At 44.6% G+C, this 19491-nt stretch overlaps 1 protein-coding gene across 2 annotated transcripts in view; it reads left to right on the top strand.

Moving 5' to 3' along the window:
* Positions 1 to 19491, top strand: part of SLC23A1 (solute carrier family 23 member 1) — a 1686654-nt gene that overhangs the window by 901020 nt on the left and 766143 nt on the right. The gene's annotated exons all lie outside the window — the stretch shown is intronic.

Here is a 19491-nt window from a genome sequence, read left to right as displayed (position 1 = left end):
TGAAATAGGCACTGAGGAGGTTTACAATTTCAAAAGAGTACAAAGAAAATTTCTTCTGCAAGCCCCCAGCCTTGCAAATCTTGAGAACATTTTTGGTAAGGAATGGCCACAATTAAAAATGTGGAAAATGTTCATCGATTATATTTTCGTCATTTGGGAGGGTAATATGGAGTCCCTCAATTTTTTTTTCTTTGATTGACAGCAATAAATATGGCATTAAGTACACCAAATCTGTGGACACTCATTCCATAATTTTTTTGGATTTAAATATTTATACTGATGGTGGGAGGTTGTTTGGGCCCGCCCACCCTGGCTGTGCTACTATGAGGGGCCCGCCCATCCATTCCACTGAGAGGAGGCTAAGCTGAGCACTATCACTTCACTGGAGTATGGACCGCCCTGCCTATCCTCTCCAGAGAGAAGCCATGTAGGGAGGCGGAGGCGGACACTAAAAGAGAACATCAATAGCGTGAAGGGGGAGGAGCTCTCCCCTCTGCGTGGAGACCCCATGACACAGAGGCATCCCTGGAGGCATGGGAATACTGAGGAGGAATCGACTGACTAAGTAAGTTACAAATTGCCAGTGCAACTGATCCCATCCTCCACCACCACTGCCCCTTACTGATCCCACCCCCCTTCCCCCCACCACAGATCTCATCCCTATGGGGGAGGAAATAGGGATAATATCTGTGGTGGTGGGGGAGTGGGATCAGTAAGAGGCAGATGGCACCACCGCTGCCACTTATTCCACCCTCCTCGCCCCTGCTGCCACTGATCAGAAACAGAAAAAAAATCTAAAAAGTGCACTTCATGATTTCTTGCACCAGGGCCTTGAAGGTTCTAGTTACACCTCTGACTTGAGGATTATATTACACAATCTGAACTCTTTCTTAATAAATAAATCTAAACTGTATACTACACTATATATAAATAAATCTATACTCCTATACTACACTATATGAGTTTCTTTTGGGTTTCACATGTGATGAGTTGAAGATATTTGGGAAGCAAAGGTGAATAAAGGAGAAGACACACAGTTGGTTGGGACAGTGTATTTGACCCATTTGCCATAAGTGGATTGGAAATCTGGTAAGAGGCTTGGAAAGTCATCTGCAGGATAATACTCATCTTTTTATAAATGTTCCTGAAAGCCTAGGTATACTACATCTATTCTATTCAAGTATGTTCTCTTAAGTCAAAAGTTACCTTCTATTGCTCTGAGCCTCCTCCAAATCTCAAAATTCCTTTTTTTTCCTCTGCTGTGATCTGGCTTCCAGTTAGAAGATGGTTAAGTTTATTCCCCATGGTCCAACTCTATGCAGGAATATAGCCACCCTCTTTTGCTCATTCCCAAGATAGACTAGGGATTATGGCATGTGTAAAAACACAGTAGATGTGGATGACCCTCAGTACTTTGCTTTCAACAGCCAAGCCATTAAAGCCAGCAGCCATAAAAGCAGGGTAGTAAACAGGCTCTCGGGACAAGAAGTCTTCTCAAAAAGGTAGGTGTCAGAGGGCATCCACTGTCAAAGGAATAAGATCAATGTAACATGACCTGTGGGGCCAATCTGGAACCACAAGAATTTCTGGATCCCCTCGACTTTGATCTGGCCTAGTAGCCACAGCCGCAGCTTTACTGGCGAATATGGATGTAATGATCCAATGGAGCCACCAATGCTTTTCCAGGGGTCCTTTACTCTGGCTACAAATCTGTCCACCTTTCAATTTGAGATTTGGCATCAGAATATTGACATATGGCATTCCCTATTTCAGGCAGATTTGTTGGAAGACCTCTGGGTAAATTACCCTGATCCAGACCTTTTTGACTAAGATAGTCCACTTGCCAGTTTTCTACCATTGGTATGTGTACTGCAATCAGGGTTGTTTTGTGAAGTTGTGCCCAACTTAGGATGTAAGTCACTTTCAGAGCTGCTGTCAAGCTCATGATCCCACCCTGATGGTTTATATACTCCAACACCATGGCATTGCGTGAATGAACCTGCATAAGGTGTCCCAGGTGGTGCATCCTTGAAGCATCTGATTGTCCATAGTTGTAACACATCCATGGCAAGCAGAGACTCCTCTCAGCTGCTTGAACTCGCTCACCCAGTAACTCCTCCCAGCTGCTTGAACTCGCTCACCCAGTAATGTAGTGATATGATATGTATAGTAGTATAGTAGTATCGTGGGTATGATAATTAATTAGTCAGAATCAGAATATGGGAGAGATGTTGATAGCACCAGCGAAAGTTTACAGGCATTGCAAAATGGATCCCTTGCAGTGCCATACCTACCCCCTCTATGACATGCTTTCCTAGGATGATGAATCCAAGTGATCCCTTTCAATGAGGCATCCTGGTCACCGCAGCTGGCCCTTATAGATTGGCAATCTAGTTAGTGTAACCACTAGGGATGAGCCGAACACCCCCCTGTTCGGTTCGCACCAGAACATGCGAACAGGAAAAAAGTTCGTTCGAACATGCGAACACCGTTAAAGTCTATGGGACACGAACATGAATAATCAAAAGTGCTAATTTTCAAGGCTTATATGCAAGTTATTGTCATAAAAAGTGTTTGGGGACCTGGGTCCTGCCCCAGGGGACATGGATCAATGCAAAAAAAAGTTTTAAAAACGGCCGTTTTTTCAGGAGCAGTGATTTTAATAATGCTTAAAGTCAAACAATAAAAGTGTAATATCCCTTTAAATTTCGTACCTGGGGGGTGTCTATAGTGTGCCTGTAAAGGGGCGCATGTTTCCTGTGTTTAGAACAGTCTGACAGCAAAATGACATTTTGAAGGAAAAAACTCATTTAAAACTACCCGCGGCTATTGCATTGCCGACAATACACATAGAAGTTCATTGATAAAAAACGGCATGGGAATTCCCCAAAGGGGAACCCCGAACCAAAATTAAAAAAAAAAAATGACGTGGGGGTCCCCCTAAATTCCATACCAGGCCCTTCAGGTCTGGTATGGATATTAAGGGGAACCCCAGCCAAAATTAAAAAAAAAAATGACGTGGGGTTCCCCCTAAATTCCATACCAGACCCTTCAGGTCTGGTATGGATTTTAAGGGGAACCCCGCGCCAAAAAAAAAAAAAAAAACGGCGTGGGGTCCCCCCAAAAATCCATACCAGACCCTTATCCGAGCACGCAACCTGGCAGGCCGCAGGAAAAGAGGGGGGGACGAGAGTGCGGCCCCCCCTCCCTCCTGAACCGTACCAGGCCACATGCCCTCAACATTGGGAGGGTGCTTTGGGGTAGCCCCCCAAAACACCTTGTCCCCATGTTGATGAGGACAAGGGCCTCATCCCCACAACCCTGGCCGGTGGTTGTGGGGGTCTGCGGGCGGGGGCTTATCGGAATCTGGAAGCCCCCTTTAACAAGGTGACCCCCAGATCCCGGCCCCCCCCCTGTGTGAAATGGTAAGGGGGTACATAAGTACCCCTACCATTTCACGAAAAAAGTGTCAAAAATGTTAAAAATGACAAGAGACAGTTTTTGACAATTCCTTTATTTAAATGCTTCTTCTTTCTTCTATCTTGCTTCATCTTCTGGTTCTTCTGGCTCTTCTGGTTCTTCTGGTTCTTCCTCCGGCGTTCTCGTCCAGCATCTCCTCCGCGGCGTCTTCTGTCTTCTTCTCCTCGGGCCGCTCCGCACCCATGGCATGGGGGGGAGGCTCCCGCTCTTCTCTTCTTCTCTTCTTCTCTTCTTCTCTTCTTCTTTTCTTCTTTTCTTCTTTTCTTCTCTTCTTCTTCATTTTCTTCTCCGGGCCGCTCCGCAATCCATGCTGGCATGGAGGGAGGCTCCCGCTGTGTGACGGCGCTCCTCGTCTGACAGTTCTTAAATAACAGAGGGGGGCGGGGCCACCCGGTGACCCCGCCCCCCTCTGACGCACGGTGACTTGACGGGACTTCCCTGTGACGTCACGGGGAATGCCACAGGGAAGTCCCGTCAAGTCACCGTGCGTCAGAGGGGGGCGGGGTCACCGGGTGGCCCCGCCCCCCTCTGTTATTTAAGAACTGTCAGACGAGGAGCGCCGTCACACAGCGGGAGCCTCCCTCCATGCCAGCATGGATTGCGGAGCGGCCCGGAGAAGAAAATGAATAGGAAGAAGAGAAGAAGAGAAGAAAAGAAGAAAAGAAGAGAAGAAGAGAAGAGCGGGAGCCTCCCCCCCATGCCATGGGTGCGGAGCGGCCCGAGGAGAAGAAGACAGAAGACGCCGCAGAGGAGATGCTGGACGAGAACGCCGGAGGAAGAACCAGAAGAACCAGAAGAGCCAGAAGAACCAGAAGATGAAGCAAGATAGAAGAAAGAAGAAGCATTTAAATAAAGGAATTGTCAAAAACTGTCTCTTGTCATTTTTAACATTTTTGACACTTTTTTCGTGAAATGGTAGGGGTACTTATGTACCCCCTTACCATTTCACACAGGGGGGGGGCCGGGATCTGGGGGTCACCTTGTTAAAGGGGGCTTCCAGATTCCGATAAGCCCCCCGCCCGCAGACCCCCACAACCACCGGCCAGGGTTGTGGGGATGAGGCCCTTGTCCTCATCAACATGGGGACAAGGTGTTTTGGGGGGCTACCCCAAAGCACCCTCCCAATGTTGAGGGCATGTGGCCTGGTACGGTTCAGGAGGGAGGGGGGGCCGCACTCTTGTCCCCCCCTCTTTTCCTGCGGCCTGCCAGGTTGCGTGCTCGGATAAGGGTCTGGTATGGATTTTTGGGGGGACCCCACGCCGTTTTTTTTTTTTTTTTTTTGGCGCGGGGTTCCCCTTAAAATCCATACCAGACCTGAAGGGTCTGGTATGGAATTTAGGGGGAACCCCACGTCATTTTTTTTTTTAAATTTTGGCCGGGGTTCCCCTTAATATCCATACCAGACCTGAAGGGCCTGGTATGGAATTTAGGGGGACCCCCACGTCATTTTTTTTTTTTAATTTTGGTTCGGGGTTCCCCTTTGGGGAATTCCCATGCCGTTTTTATCAATGAACTTCTATGTGTATTGTCGGCAATGCAATAGCCGCGGGTAGTTTTAAATGAGTTTTTTCCTTCAAAATGTCATTTTGCTGTCAGACTGTTCTAAACACAGGAAACATGCGCCCCTTTACAGGCACACTATAGACACCCCCCAGGTACGAAATTTAAAGGGATATTACACTTTTATTGATTGACTTTAAGTATTATTAAAATCACTGCTCCTGAAAAAACGGCCGTTTTTAAAACTTTTTTTTGCATTGATCCATGTCCCCTGGGGCAGGACCCAGGTCCCCAAACACTTTTTATGACAATAACTTGCATATTAGCCTTTAAAATTAGCACTTTTGATTTCTCCCATAGACTTTTAAAGGGTGTTCCGCGGCATTCGAATTTGCCGCGAACACCCCAAATTGTTCGCTGTTCGGTGAACTTGCGAACAGCCAATGTTCGAGTCGAACATGAGTTCGACTCGAACTCGAAGCTCATCCCTAGTAACCACATGTACCTCTTCTAATAGCAGAGCCCTGCAGCATTTGTGTGGGAAGTTAGAATGACCATCCATTTAACTAGTGGTTCTCCCAACGTCCGGTGCCAGTAACAGGGCAAGGTGCCCTCAGTCAGTATGTTGCCCACTAAGGATGAGCCAAACCCCCCCCCCCCCCCCCCCCCCGGTTCCGTTTGCACCAGAACATTCAAACAGGCAAAAATTCAGAAGAACACACAAACACCGTTAAAGTCTATGGGACACGAACATGAAAAATCAAAAGTGCTAATTTTAAAGGCTTATATGCAAGTTATTGTCATAAAAAGTGTCTGGGGGAATCCATTTGAATCCCTGTGCTCAAGCAGTACACCCCAAAGACACCTCATCTCACACATATATACCCTCCTCCAAGACAATACCTTAACAGCAGCAATGGAAAACCCACGTAACTCATGGGAAAAAGACCTACAGATGACACTGACGGAAGAAGACTGGAAAACCATCTACACTCTTGCACATAAGGGTTTAATGAATGTAGCGATCTAAGAAAATGGATATAAAATCATAACCAAATGGTATAGGACCCCATCACGATTACACAAATTCTCATCTTCAATCCCAAACATATGTTGGAGATGTAAAAAAGCAGTAGGATCCATGATAAACATTTGGTGGGAGTGCGAGTCCATCCAAACCTTTTGGAGGGAGGTACACTCCATAATAGAACAAGTTACCACATACTCCCTGAATTACAGTCCCGCTCAATATGTTTTGCACCATACTACACTGCCCAAGCATGATTACCAAAAATCCTTGGCCATGCACATGGTCAATGCGGCGAGGCTATGCATTCTAATTCACTGGAGATCAACAGAAATACCAACTATTAGAGAATGGCTACTCAGAATTTCCAAAATAGAGGAAATGGAGGAACTAACATTTACCGCCCAAGAACATATACAAAAATTTGCAACTACGAGAGCATGTTGGACTCACTTTAAAACATCAGATTGCTATAAATACTTTATCCCAGTGTAATATCTGACAATTCAAAACCACCAATAGAAGCTGTCCTGGCCTCGCCCCCCCCCGTACTCCCGGAGTCAATGGGTAACTATCCAGGCAGATAACCTTTTTCTGCGTACACAATAATAGACTGCTGTTTCTTGTCTGTGTCTTTATTGGCACGTTGCAGATTTTAATATAACTGAGAATGACACACGTGATATGCGGTAAAACTGAAAACAACAAGAATAATATAACATTACCATACAATAGTAAACATCATATAAAATAATAACTGAAATGACTATTGAATTGAATTCTCTTTTCTGAACCTCGGCAGAGAGAAAGGTATCATTCCTGGAGACATAACAGTCCCCGTCTGGCGTTAACCAACGACACTAACAGCGTCATTGGACACAAGTAAAATCAAGTCCGATATGGGTCTGAAAAATGACTTTACTTCACCCTGTTTGGAAATCTTAACTTTGACCTTCCTGACATGTCCATCTTTGCTTGGGAATGTCTGTGTGATAAGTTCCAAAGGCCAGTCATTCCTGTGTGCTTGGCAGTATTTAGCGAGCACCACATCTCCTGACTTCAGGTCTGGTTTGTTAACTTGCCACTTATTTCTGAGTTGTAGGGTTTGGATGTAATATCTCCTCCATCTGTCCCAGAAAGTGTTGGCTAGGCATTGCACCTGTCTCCATTGACGTCTGAAAAGGTCTTTATCAGTAAACTCTCCATTTGGAGCACTGACAGTGTTGGTTTTTTGAGTGAGTAGAGTTGCAGATTTCAGCAACATGGGGTCCTCTGGATCGTTAGTAACTGGGATCAGAGGTCTAGCATTTATGATGGCTGAGACCTCGGCCATGAAGGTTGACAGACATTCATGCGTGAGTCTGGCATTCCCCATTTGAAGGAAAATAAAATCCAAGATCTTGCGGTCTATGCCTATCATCCCTGCTGGTTGAGATACCTTTCCACACTGTAGTTGTCTAGATTGGAAAGGATCTGAAGTTCCTTGGCCGCTCCAACAAAGTTGGTGCCCCTATCAGAGCGGATGTGCTTAACAGGACCTCTAATGGCAATGAATCGCCTGAGAGCATTGATAAAGCTGGAAGTGTCCATTGATTCAATCAACTATGTGAACAGCTCGAACAGTCATACAAGTAAAAATAACTGCCCAGCGTTTGCTGCTGGTGTGGCCTCCCCTGGTTTGGTGAGTGGTAACGGACAAAGGACCGAATACATCAAGGCCCACACTTGTAAAGGGAGGATCTGAGTTAAGTCTGTCAGGTGGAAGATCAGCCATCTTTTGGGTTTGTAAGAGTCCACGGAGTTTGTGGCAGGTAGTGCAATTAAAGACACACTTGCTCACACATCTTTTTGCTCCTATTATCCACAGTCCAGCAACCCTCAAAGCTCCTTCAGTGAATAGCCGGCCTTGGTGTTTAACTTGATTGTGATTAGTGTTGTACAAGCAGGGCAGTGACATGGTGCTGAGCTGGGAGAAAGAGAGGATGCTTCTCGTCATACTCCAAGGTAGCTTCTTTAAGGCGACCTCCTATTCTCAACAGGTTACTGCTGTCGAGGAATGGATCGAGTTTCCTTAGGATGCTGTCTTTAGGGATTGCCCTTTTGTTGCTAATACAGTCAATCTCTCTAGCAAAGGTCTCTTGTTGCACAGTGTAAATGATCAGATCAGTTTTGATTGCTCTAGGTCAGTCACTGAGTAGGTATTTTTACAGCGGTGCCAGCCTTTGCAGTTATTCCTTTTTCCAAAGGAATGGGCTATGTGGAATTAGGAAGTAATGGCTCTAATGAGTGATTTCCATGTGGAAAAACTGGAGAACCGATGAGATTTGAGTCGGTTTTGTGAAGCCACCATGACTAATGCAGACACTTGTGGATGAACTTCTGTATCCTTGACTGCATCTATCAAGCTAAAGGTCTCCGATTCAGAAGTGTTGTGCTCTGAATTGTACAGGAATGCAGGGCCTGTAAACCATGTTGTGTCCCAAAGACAGTTGGCTGGGACAGCTCTTGTTGCTAGGTCTGCAGGATTGTGTTTAGTTGAAACGAAGTGCTACTGTTTTGGGTGTGTGGATCTCCTAATCCTCAACACTCTATTACTGATGTAGGCATAAAAGCGTCTGGTTTCATTGTAGATGTACCCCAGTACTACTTTACTGTCAGTGTAGAACTCAATGTCTTTGATTTCTAGGTTCATCTCTCTAGCGATCATGTCGGCTATCTCCACAGCTAACACTTCGGCACAAAGTTCCAGTCCAGGTATTGTGTGTTCTGGGAGTGGGGCAAGTTTTGCTTTTCCCATGACAAAATCTATATGACACTGTCCTTTCATGTCCTTGATCCTGAAGTAAGCTACAGCAGCGATTGCTTTGACAGAAGCATCGCAGAAAACACAAAGTCTTTGGTCTTGGCCTTCTGTAGAGCCGAGCTTCTGAGCCCGTAAATGGCAACTGCGGGGGAAGGGCCATTCCCAAATATGTGGACCTTCATGCGATACTCTACAATTTCTTTGGAAGGGTTGTTATCTTTAAACCAGAAAAATCTCAAAAAGGTTCCTGTGTTCCTTTTTAATGAGAAAACAGTGGAACATCTGCTGGATGTCTGCCATGAATGCCACAGAGTCTTTGCGGAAACGGAGGAGTACCCCAATGAGTCTGTTGTTCAGATCCAGCCCTGAGAGAAGAACGTCATTTAACGACACGCCTTGTTCTCTAAAGCTAGAGTCAAACACTACTCTAATCTGACCTGGTTTCTTGGGGCGGTACACTCCAAATATAGGCAAATACCAGCACTCCTGTGTAGAGGGCACTGCTTGCTAGGGTCTCTGACTTTGTCCTCTGGGTGAACGCTGTTGGAAGACCTATAGGAAAAATCTATAGGAGAAACATGAGATTTCTTCACTGTCACTGGCATCCTGTGCTGTTTGAAGCTAGGGGGCGTGGCTGATGGCAGTATAAAGTCAAAGCTGGGATCATTCAAGAACTTAGCTTGCTCTGAAACAAAGTCTACGTAAACGTTGAATGGTGGAAATGGTACCTTCTTATGTTTAGAACCATTTGTGACCCATCTTTGTTGTAGGTCGTAAGGAAGCTTCAGAATTAAAGGTTTAATCCCTCTGGCCACATCCAGGGAGGCGAGACCGGCAGGTCTCCCTCCTTTTTAGCAAGAAGTAGTTCCTCTAGCAAGTCGGCTAATTCTCGTAGTTTGTGATAACCCTTGCTAGGTATTCTGGGAAAGTCCTCAATCCTTTTAAAAAGTGCATGCTCTATAGATTTTTTCGAGCCATAGCACTCTTCTAATCTGCCACAAATCTTTTTAAGACCAGTCTCTGGTTGTTTTATGTTAATGTTCCTGATTCTACTGGCATGTTCGAGAGTCTTTCCCAAGCCATTGGACTAGGAGGTCTATTTCATCGGTGTGAGACAGGTCTAGACCTTTTATGGTATTTTGAAAGGACGACTGCCAGGCTTTGTAATTTTCTGGCCGATCGTTAAACTTTATGAATCCTTTTGTGATTAAATCACGTCTGGCGAAGAACTTGGCAAAGTCTGTTATAACTTGGTTGGTGTTAGAGCATGTTGGCGATTCACTACTGTAGTGGGAGTGTGGTGTGCGACCATACCTGTCAGAAGTTTCTGCTTTAGGCCCACTTGTCTCGTACCGTTGTGTAGTAGAAGGGTTATTCTGATGCTGATTTGGAGGTTGAGGGTCGTGGCGTGCAGAGACGTAGGCTTGATCTGTAACGTGATGGCGAGAGTTCTGCTGCTTGTAGCTCTGAGGAGTTTGATTGCTCTCATGCTCTGTTACCTGCAGTGTTTGGTCTGTTTCTCCTAGGACACCATCTTTTCCCTGTAGAGGAGAGGTATCGTAGGTTGATTTGAAGTGTTGGTGCAAGTACTCTGAAGTGCGTTGCGAGGGATTCGGCTCTCCTTGTTCGGAGCCAAGCAAATTGCTGCGTTCACCACTGAGGCTCACGGCTGCTTCCAGGGCTTCTGCTTCGGCTATGGCAGTTGCAGCTTCCCTTTCTGTAGTGAGCTTCTCTAATGCGACATCTAGTCAACAACTTGCTGGAACCGTAAACTTGTGATCTAGTTTTGAGTGAGGATGTGCTACTGTGTGACATGGCTGCTTGACTGAGTAGCGGCCTGTGGGAGCTGTAAGCGTATAGAGCTGCAGTCTCAGTATGCTGCTTGGCTGTATGAAAGATGCTGTATAGTCGATTGCAGACTGTAGCTCTTCCGTGTGGCCAAACCTCTTCCCCTTCTGCACTATCCGTAGTGTTCCTGGCGGAGCTTTACTGTCCTGGCTTCGCCCCCCGTACTCCCGGAGTCTATGGGTAGCTATCCAGGCAGATAACCTTTTTCTGCGTACACAATAATAGACTGCTGTTTCTTGTCTGTGTTTTTATTGGCACGTTGCAGATTTTAATATAAGTGTGAATGACACACGTGATATGCGGTAAAACTGAAAACAACAAGAATAATATAACATTACCATACAATAGTAAGAGAGAAAGGAGAAAGGGGAAGATTGCTTACCTTCGATGCCATGGATGGGGAGAGATAACATCTAGGCAGCTGGCATAATCTTGAAAATGCTGATTCCTGAGGGGTATTCACTTCCTGACTAAAGAGGATGTGATGATGATGATGATGATGGACTCTCCTAGCTGCCAGGGGAAGAACTCCTCCAGTGAGAGTGGGGGGGGCAGCAAAGGGAAAGGAAAGACAGATTCTGGTGGTAGGGGACTCAATTTTTAGAAGGACAGAGAGGGCAATCTGTAACCAAGACCTGAAGCGCCGAACAGTATGTTGTCTACCGGGCGCTTGGGTTCGGCACATCACGCATCTTGTGGACAGATTACTGGGAGGGGCTGGGGAAGACCCGGCTGTCATGGTGCACGTTGGCACCAATGACAAAGTCAGAGGCAGATGGAGTGTCCTAAAGAACGATTTTAGGGACTTAGGAGCTAAATTGAGGAAAAGGACCTCCAAGGTAGTGTTCTCAGGAATACTACCGGTACATCGAGCCACACCAGAAAGGCAGAGGGAGATTAGGGAAGTAAACAAGTGGCTGAAGAGCTGGTGTAGTAAGGAGGGGTTTGGGTTCCTGGAGGATTGGGCCGACTTCTCAGTCGGTAACTGGTACTATAGAAGGGACGGACTGCACCTAAATGAGGAGGGTGCAGATCTGCTGGGAATGAAGATGGCCAAAAAGTTAGAGGGGTTTTTAAACTAGGCGATGGGGGGGAGGGTCCAGAGACAGTGATAGCCAGCGCGGAAGATATTCCAGAGGGTAGTATTGGGGGCATTAGTGGTAGGTTAACCAAAGCACAAAAACACAAGGTGAGTATAGTAGCAAATCCTAGTTGCAATCTTGAAACACCCAATACGAGGACAATATGCGACCGGTCTAAACTATGTGGCATGTTCACTAATGCCAGGAGCATGGCGGACAAGATGGGTGAACTAGAGATACTGTTGTACAAGGAGGATTTGGATTTTGTGGGAATTTCCGAGACCTGGTTCAACAGCTCTCATGATTGGCTGGCAAACATTCAAGGGTATACCCTTAGCTTAGTTATGTAGCAAGAAGCTGTATATTCTGCAATATTTACATCTTTGGTAAACTCATTCAATGAATTCAAGCTCTGCAAACTGAGATAACATGCACTGCATTGATGCATTCACATAGCTAAGATGACATCACTGAGGGGGCTAGGGAGGAGGTGGAATCTTTATGGGTAGAGCTCCAAAGGGATGAAGCTAAGGGGAAAATAATACTGGGAGTATGCTATAGGCCCCCTAACCTGAGGGAGGAAGTGGAGACGGATCTCCTATCACAAATTGGATTAGCAGCAAGGATGGGAAGTGTTATCATAATGGGGGATTTTAATTATCCAGACATAGACTGGGCGGAGGGAACCGCGCATTCATTTAAGGCTCGCCAGTTCCTTAATGTCTTGCAGGACAATTTTATGGGTCAGATGGTAGACGCACCAACTAGAAACAAAACATTACTAGATCTACTGATTACCAACAATACAGACCTGATCACAGATGTGGAAATACGGGGCAATTTAGGTAACAGCGATCACAGGTCAATTAGTTTCAGTATAAATCACACAAATAGGAAACATGAAGGGAACACAAAGACACTGAATTTCAAAAGAGCCAACTTCCCTAAACTACAAACCTTGCTAAAAGGCATAAATTGGGATAAAATATTAGGAACAAAGAATACGGAGGAGAGATGGGTTTGCTTTAAGAGCATATTAAATAAGGGCATTAGCCAATGTATCCCATTGGGTAATAAATTTAAAAGAACGAACAAACATCCTGGATGGCTTAACTCCAATGTAAAAATGCATATAAAAGCAAAGGAGAAGGCCTTCAAAAAATACAAGGTTGAGGGATCATCCTCAGCATTCAGAATTTATAAAGAATGCAATAAGAAATGTAAGGGTGCAATTAGGACGGCTAAGATAGAACATGAAAGACACATAGCGGAGGAGAGCAAAAAAAATCCCAAGAAATTCTTTAAGTATGTAAACAGTAAAAAAGGGAGGACAGACCATATTGGCCCCATAAAGAATGAGGAAGGACATCTGGTTACAAAGGATGGGGAGATGGCAAAGGTATTGAATTTATTCTTCTCCTCAGTCTTCACAAGTGAATCGGGGGGCTTCAGTAACCAAAACTGCAGTGTTTATCCTCATGACACAACACAGGAAGCACCTACATGGTTAACAGAGGACGGAATTAAAATTAGACTTGAGAAACTTAACATTAATAAATCACCGGGACCAGATGGCTTGCATCCGAGGGTACTTAGGGAACTCAGTCAGGTGATTGCCAGACCGTTGTTCCTAATTTTTACAGACAGTCTATTGACTGGAATGGTACCAGCTGATTGGAGAAAAGCCAATGTAGCACCAATATTTAAAAAGGGCCCAAAAAACATCCCTGGGAATTACAGACCAGTTAGCCTAACATCAATAGTATGTAAACTCTTGGAGGGGATGATAAGGGACTATATACAAGATTTTAGTAATAAGAATGATATCATTAGCAGTAATCAGCATGGATTCATGAAGAATCGTTCTTGCCAAACCAATCTATTAACCTTCTATGAGGAGGTGAGTTGCCATCTAGATAAAGGAAGGCCCGTAGATGTGGTGTATCTGGATTTTGCAAAAGCATTTGACACAGTTCCCCATAAACGTTTACTGTACAAAATAAGGTGCGTTGGCATGGACCATAGGGTGAGTACATGGATTGAAAACTGGCTACAAGGGCATGTTCAGAGGGTGGTGATAAATGGGGAGTACTCAGAATGGTCAGGGGTGGGTAGTGGGGTTCCCCAGGGTTCTGTGCTGGGACCAATCCTAGTTAATTTGTTCATAAACGACCTGGAGGATGGGATAAACAGTTCAATCTCTGTATTTGCAGGCGATACTAAGCTAAGCAGGGCGATAACTTCTCCGCAGGATGTGGAAATCTTGCAAAAAGACCTGAACAAATTAATGGGGTGGGCGACTACATGGCAAATGAGGTTCAATGTAGAAAAATGTAAAATAATGCATTTGGGTGGCAAAAATATGAATGCAATCTATACACTGAGGGGAGAACCTCTGGGGGAATCTAGGATGGAAAAGGACCTGGGGGTCCTAGTAGATGATAGGCTCAGCAATGGCATGCAATGCCAAGCTGCTGCTAATAAAGCAAACAGAATATTGGCATGCATTAAAAGGGGGATCAACTCCAGAGATAAAACAATAATTCTCCCGCTCTACAAGACTCTGGTCCGGCCGCACCTGGAGTATGCTGTCCAGTTCTGGGCACCAGTCCTCAGGAGGGACGTACTGGAAATGGAGCGAGTACAAAGAAGGGCAACAAAGCTAATAAAGGGTCTGGAGGATCTTAGTTATGAGGAAAGGTTGCGAGCACTGAACTTATTCTCTCTGGAGAAGAGACGCTTGAGAGGAGATATGATTTCAATTTACAAATACTGTACTGGTGACCCCACAGTAGGGATAAAACTTTTTCGCAGAAGAGAGTTTAATAAGACTCGTGGCCACTCATTACAATTAGAAGAAAAGAGGTTTAACCTTAAACTACGTAGAGGGTTCTTTACTGTAAGAGCGGCAAGGATGTGGAATTCCCTTCCACAGGCGGTGGTCTCAGCGGGGAGCATTGATAGCTTCAAGAAACTATTAGATAATCACCTGAATGACCGCAATATACAGGGATATGTAATGTAATACTGACACATAATCACACACATAGGTTGGACTTGATGGACTTGTGTCTTTTTTCAACCTCACCTACTATGTAACTATGTAACTATGATTTTTATGTCACATCCTTTAAATGGCTAAACAGGTATTATTAATGTTTGGCCAGTAGGTGGCGCAAGCGTAACAGCTAACCTGGAACAAACATAATTTATAGCTTAATAATGCAGCAACACAATATACAAATTAAATGACAAGGTGAATTCTGTTTTCTGAACCTCGGGATAGAGAAAGGTATCCTGGAGACATAACATAAGCCCTACCCCACATTTCCCCCTCCCCCCCACGTGGGGTGGAGGGAGGGATACGCAACTGAAGAGCGGCCCCCGCACTCCCTCTCCCCTTCTTTCCGGATTTCTTCTCTCTATCTTCCACCCTCATCTCTTTACTCCCTCCCCCTCTGTTCCCTTTCTGCTCCCCCCCCCTCCCTAAAATCCCTCTCTCTTCCCATCCCTCGCAATAACCAAAATTAAAAAATACACACAATCATATAACTAAACGACCAGTGTAGGACAACCCTTCATACACACTCAAACATTCCCTGACTCAAAAAAAGTCAAGTTGAATACCCTGCACTTTTTCATTACCACGAGAAAATCTGTTGACAGTGGTCTAAGTGGTATTGCTATCAATAAAGACAAGACTTTATATATTAAGAGCATCCCAAGTTAAGAAGTCATTATATCGATTGAAATTACAAGGCTTATTTGATAACAAATACAAAATAGAAATGCAGCGCTAAAAAATCAGTATGATGCATAGATATATGATAAACTCTGTGAGAGATTATTAGTGATGTGAAACTAATTAAAGTCCAAAAAAAGGAAAAGGAAAAATTCAACTGTCCAATTAATAGCACTCTGTGATTGGATGAAGCAAAATGTATTCCCAACTGATGAATGGCATGCTTACCGGATAGCAACCCAAATCGAGCAGGTGGCTTAAACCCAGCCTGGGCCTTTTTAAAACCGGTTGCGGTGAGGTATAGCAATTTTCACTCACGTTGAATTAGCATTGAATCCACGGAAAATTAACCCAAAAAATAAAGTGACAACATAGTGTAATACTGACATATGAATTAATATATTATATAAATGGAGTGACACTCACATAGTGAGAAAGATATACATTTCATATATTAAACATCCAGTGTTTAAAAAAATTATCTGTGATAGCTGCAGATGCCACACGAAAGGCCTCCTTACCAGATATCAAAAATTTAGTGCAAATCGTGCGGGTATGTGAATCCTCTGCCAGTGAAGAAAACAGTAAGTGCACCAACACCACACGGGGAGCCTGCTTATCAGATGGTAAATAACAAATAGTGAATCCTGTAGTCATGTGAAATATCAACCGAATTTCTACCAGTGAAGGGGTTAATAAATGCACCGACACCGCATGAAAAGCCTGCTTACCAGATGTCCGACTTTAGAGGGCAAATATCTTATCAACCGGATGAATGACCAACTATATAGATAAAGGTTGTGGCTGATCCATCCCCGCAGTCATAACGAAGGCTTTCTCCAAGAGCTTAAAAGCGTTCTTCTAAACTAATTCTTGACCTCTCAACTTCGGATGGTGCATACCAGACGGTTTTAGGCCTAGCCAAAAGACACACAGTTTGATCTCCTGCGCTTGTGCAATGGGCCTCTATGTAATGGTGAACTCTTTATTCTGACGCTTTAAATTGGATAATGCACCACTCGCTGCCCTCCACAGACTGGGGAAAAGTGTTTGGGGACCCAGGTCCTGCCCCAGGGGACATGTATCAATGCAATTTTTTTTTTTAAAACGGCTGTTTTTTTAGGAGCAGTGATTTTTTTAATGCTTAAAGTGAAACAATAAAAATGAAATATTCCTTTAAATATTGTGCCTGGGGGGTGTCTATAGTATGCCTGTAAAGTGGCACATTTTTTCCCATGTTTAAAACATTACCACAGCAAAGTGACATTTCTAAAGGAAAAAAGTCATTTAAAACTGATCGCGGCTGTAATGAATTGTGGGTTCTCGGCAATATAGATAAAACCCATTGAAAAAAAGGGCATGGGTTTCCCCCCCCCACTCGATTACCAGGCCCTTTGAGACTGGTATGAATAAAAAAAAAAATTGGGTGGGGGTCCCTCCAAAATCCATACCAGTCCCTTCTGGTCTGATATGGAAATTGAGGGGAATCCTGAGCCAAATTTAAAAAAAAATGTCGTAGGGGTCCCCCCAAAATCAATACCAGACCCTTATCCGAGCACGAAACCTTGCAGGCCGCAGGAAAAGAGGGGGATGAGAGAATGCTCCCCCCTCCTGAACTGTACCAGGCTACATGCCCTCAACCTGGGAGGGTGCTTTAGTGTCTGACCCCAAAGCACCTTGTCCCCATGTTGATGGGGACAAGGGCCTCATCCCCACAACCCGGTGGCCCGGTGGTGCACGGTGGTTGTGGGGGTATGCGGGTGGGGGGCTTATCGGAATCTGGAAGCCCCCTTTAGCAAGGAGACCTCCAGATCCCGGCCCCACCTATGTGAATTGGTAACAGGGTACATTGTACCCCTACCATTTCACAAAAAAAGTGTCAAAAATGTTAAAAAAAGACAAGAGACAGCTTGGGACAAGTCCTTTATTAAAAAATAAAAAAATAAAAATTTCCAGCAATGTAAATTCACACCACCCGATGGACCGAAAAAGAAAAAGCCCCCATGGCATCAGAGGGGGGCGGGGTCACCCATTTATGTCACTGGGTGGCCCCGCCCTCAGCTATATAACAGCTGTCACCAGAAGAAGTGTCACTCGGCAGGAGCCTCCCGTGGAACGGGAGGAACTGTTGGGGCTTTTTTTTTCAGTCTGTCAGGCAGCGTGAATTTACATCGCTGAACAGTTTGATTTTTTTATTTTTTAATAAAGGATTTGTCCCAAGCTGTCTCTTGTTGTTTTACCTTTTTTGGCACTTTTTTTGTGAAATGGTAGGGGTACAATGGGTACCCTGTTACCAATTCACATAGGGGAGCGGGATCTGGGGGTCCCCTTGTTAAAGGGGCTTCCAGATTCCGATAAGCCCCCCGCCCGCATACCCCCACAACCACCGGGCAAGTGTTGTGGGGATGAGGCCCTTGTCCCCATCAACATGGGGACAAGGTGCTTTGAGACCAGACCCCAAAGCACCCTCCCCATGTTGAGGGCATGTGGCCTGGTACGGTTCAGGAGGGGGGGCGCTCTCTCGTCCTCCCCTCTTTTCCTGTGGCCTGCCAGGTTGCCTGCTCGGATAAGGGTCTGTTATGGATTTTGTGGGGACCCCTACGCCATTTTTTAAAAAATTTTGGTGCAGGGTTCCCCTTAAAATCCACACCAGACCTGAAGGGCCTAGCTTGGATTTTGGGGGGACCCCCACGCAATTTTAAAAAAGAATTTTGGTTCGCCATTGCCGAGACCCGACAATTCATTACAGCCGTAATCAGTTTTAAAATGACAATATTTCCTTTAAAAATGTCATTTTGCTGTGGTACTAAACATGGAAAAATATGCGCCACTTTACAGGCATATTATAGACACCCCCCAGGCGTGATATTTAAAGGAATATTTCATTTTTTTTTTTTTTGATTCAATATATTTATTGAGGTTTTATACAAACATAGAACAAAGCATTAATGTACATGTTTGGAATATTTCATTTTTATTGTTTCGCTTTAAGCATTAAAAAAAAAATCACTGCTCCCGAAAAACGGATGTTTTTTTTTTTTTTTTAATTTGCATTGATACATGTCCCCTGGGGCAGGACCCAGGTCCCCAAACACTTTTTATGACAATAACTTGCATATAAGCCTTTAAAATGAGCACTTTTGATTTTTCATGTTAGTGTCCCATAGACTTTAATAGTGTTCCGGCGGCTTTCGAATTTGCCCCAAACAGCGCATATTGTACGGTGTTCGCAGAACATCCGAACAACCAAGGTTCGGGCCGAACCGTTCGCCCATCCCTAGTGCCCACAGAAGACATCAGCAATCCCCCACAGCGCAGTGTTCACAGCGTCTAAACACGACTCCCACACCCCTACAAGAGACCACAACCCATATTGTACATACAGAGTGTCCCCCTATATAACTGCCAACTGTGGCTAACTCCCCTCGGAAGGCTGTAGTCACCTTTCTGCCAATTCACAGTTAAAGGGGCAAGTGTGGCAATAAGTTAAAAGCAAAATTAACTTTATATTGTCACAAACAATTTGTTTACCTTAATCACTACATGCCAAAGGACCTTTCTACACATCTTCCCATACTTGTGAGGTCTTTCAAGCAAGCTAGTCCAAAGCTGGCCGCATGATAAAATCTGATTATACAATCGACTATCCTAACATATAAATATCTAGAAATCTAAATGTGTAGGCTCATGCATTGTCCACAGTATTCTTGAAAAAAATTTTACTAAGAAAGATAGACAAAGTGTATGAGTATTGTGTGCTAGATATGAGTTAAAGTGTTACTAAACCCACAACAGTAAAATCAGTCTGTATATGCAGTAAAGCATGCTTGTTATTAAGGGGTTAATCCTCTGCATTGAGGCTGTTTGATCCTGTAAGCACAGATCCTCCCCTTCTTGCATTGCCCCCAAAATATGTCCAGATAAGACAGAGTTACTGGAGTCAGGCTGAACATGCTCAGTTTGGTGTGTATTGCTAGAACATTTTTTTCTTCTTGGGAGAGTGCATGTG

This window comes from Aquarana catesbeiana, linkage group LG03, assembly GCF_042186555.1.
Source record: "Aquarana catesbeiana isolate 2022-GZ linkage group LG03, ASM4218655v1, whole genome shotgun sequence".
NCBI classification, from domain to species: Eukaryota; Metazoa; Chordata; class Amphibia; order Anura; family Ranidae; genus Aquarana; species Aquarana catesbeiana.
The sequence above is the reverse complement of the archived record's forward strand: the minus strand, read 5'-3'. Positions and strand labels throughout refer to the sequence as shown.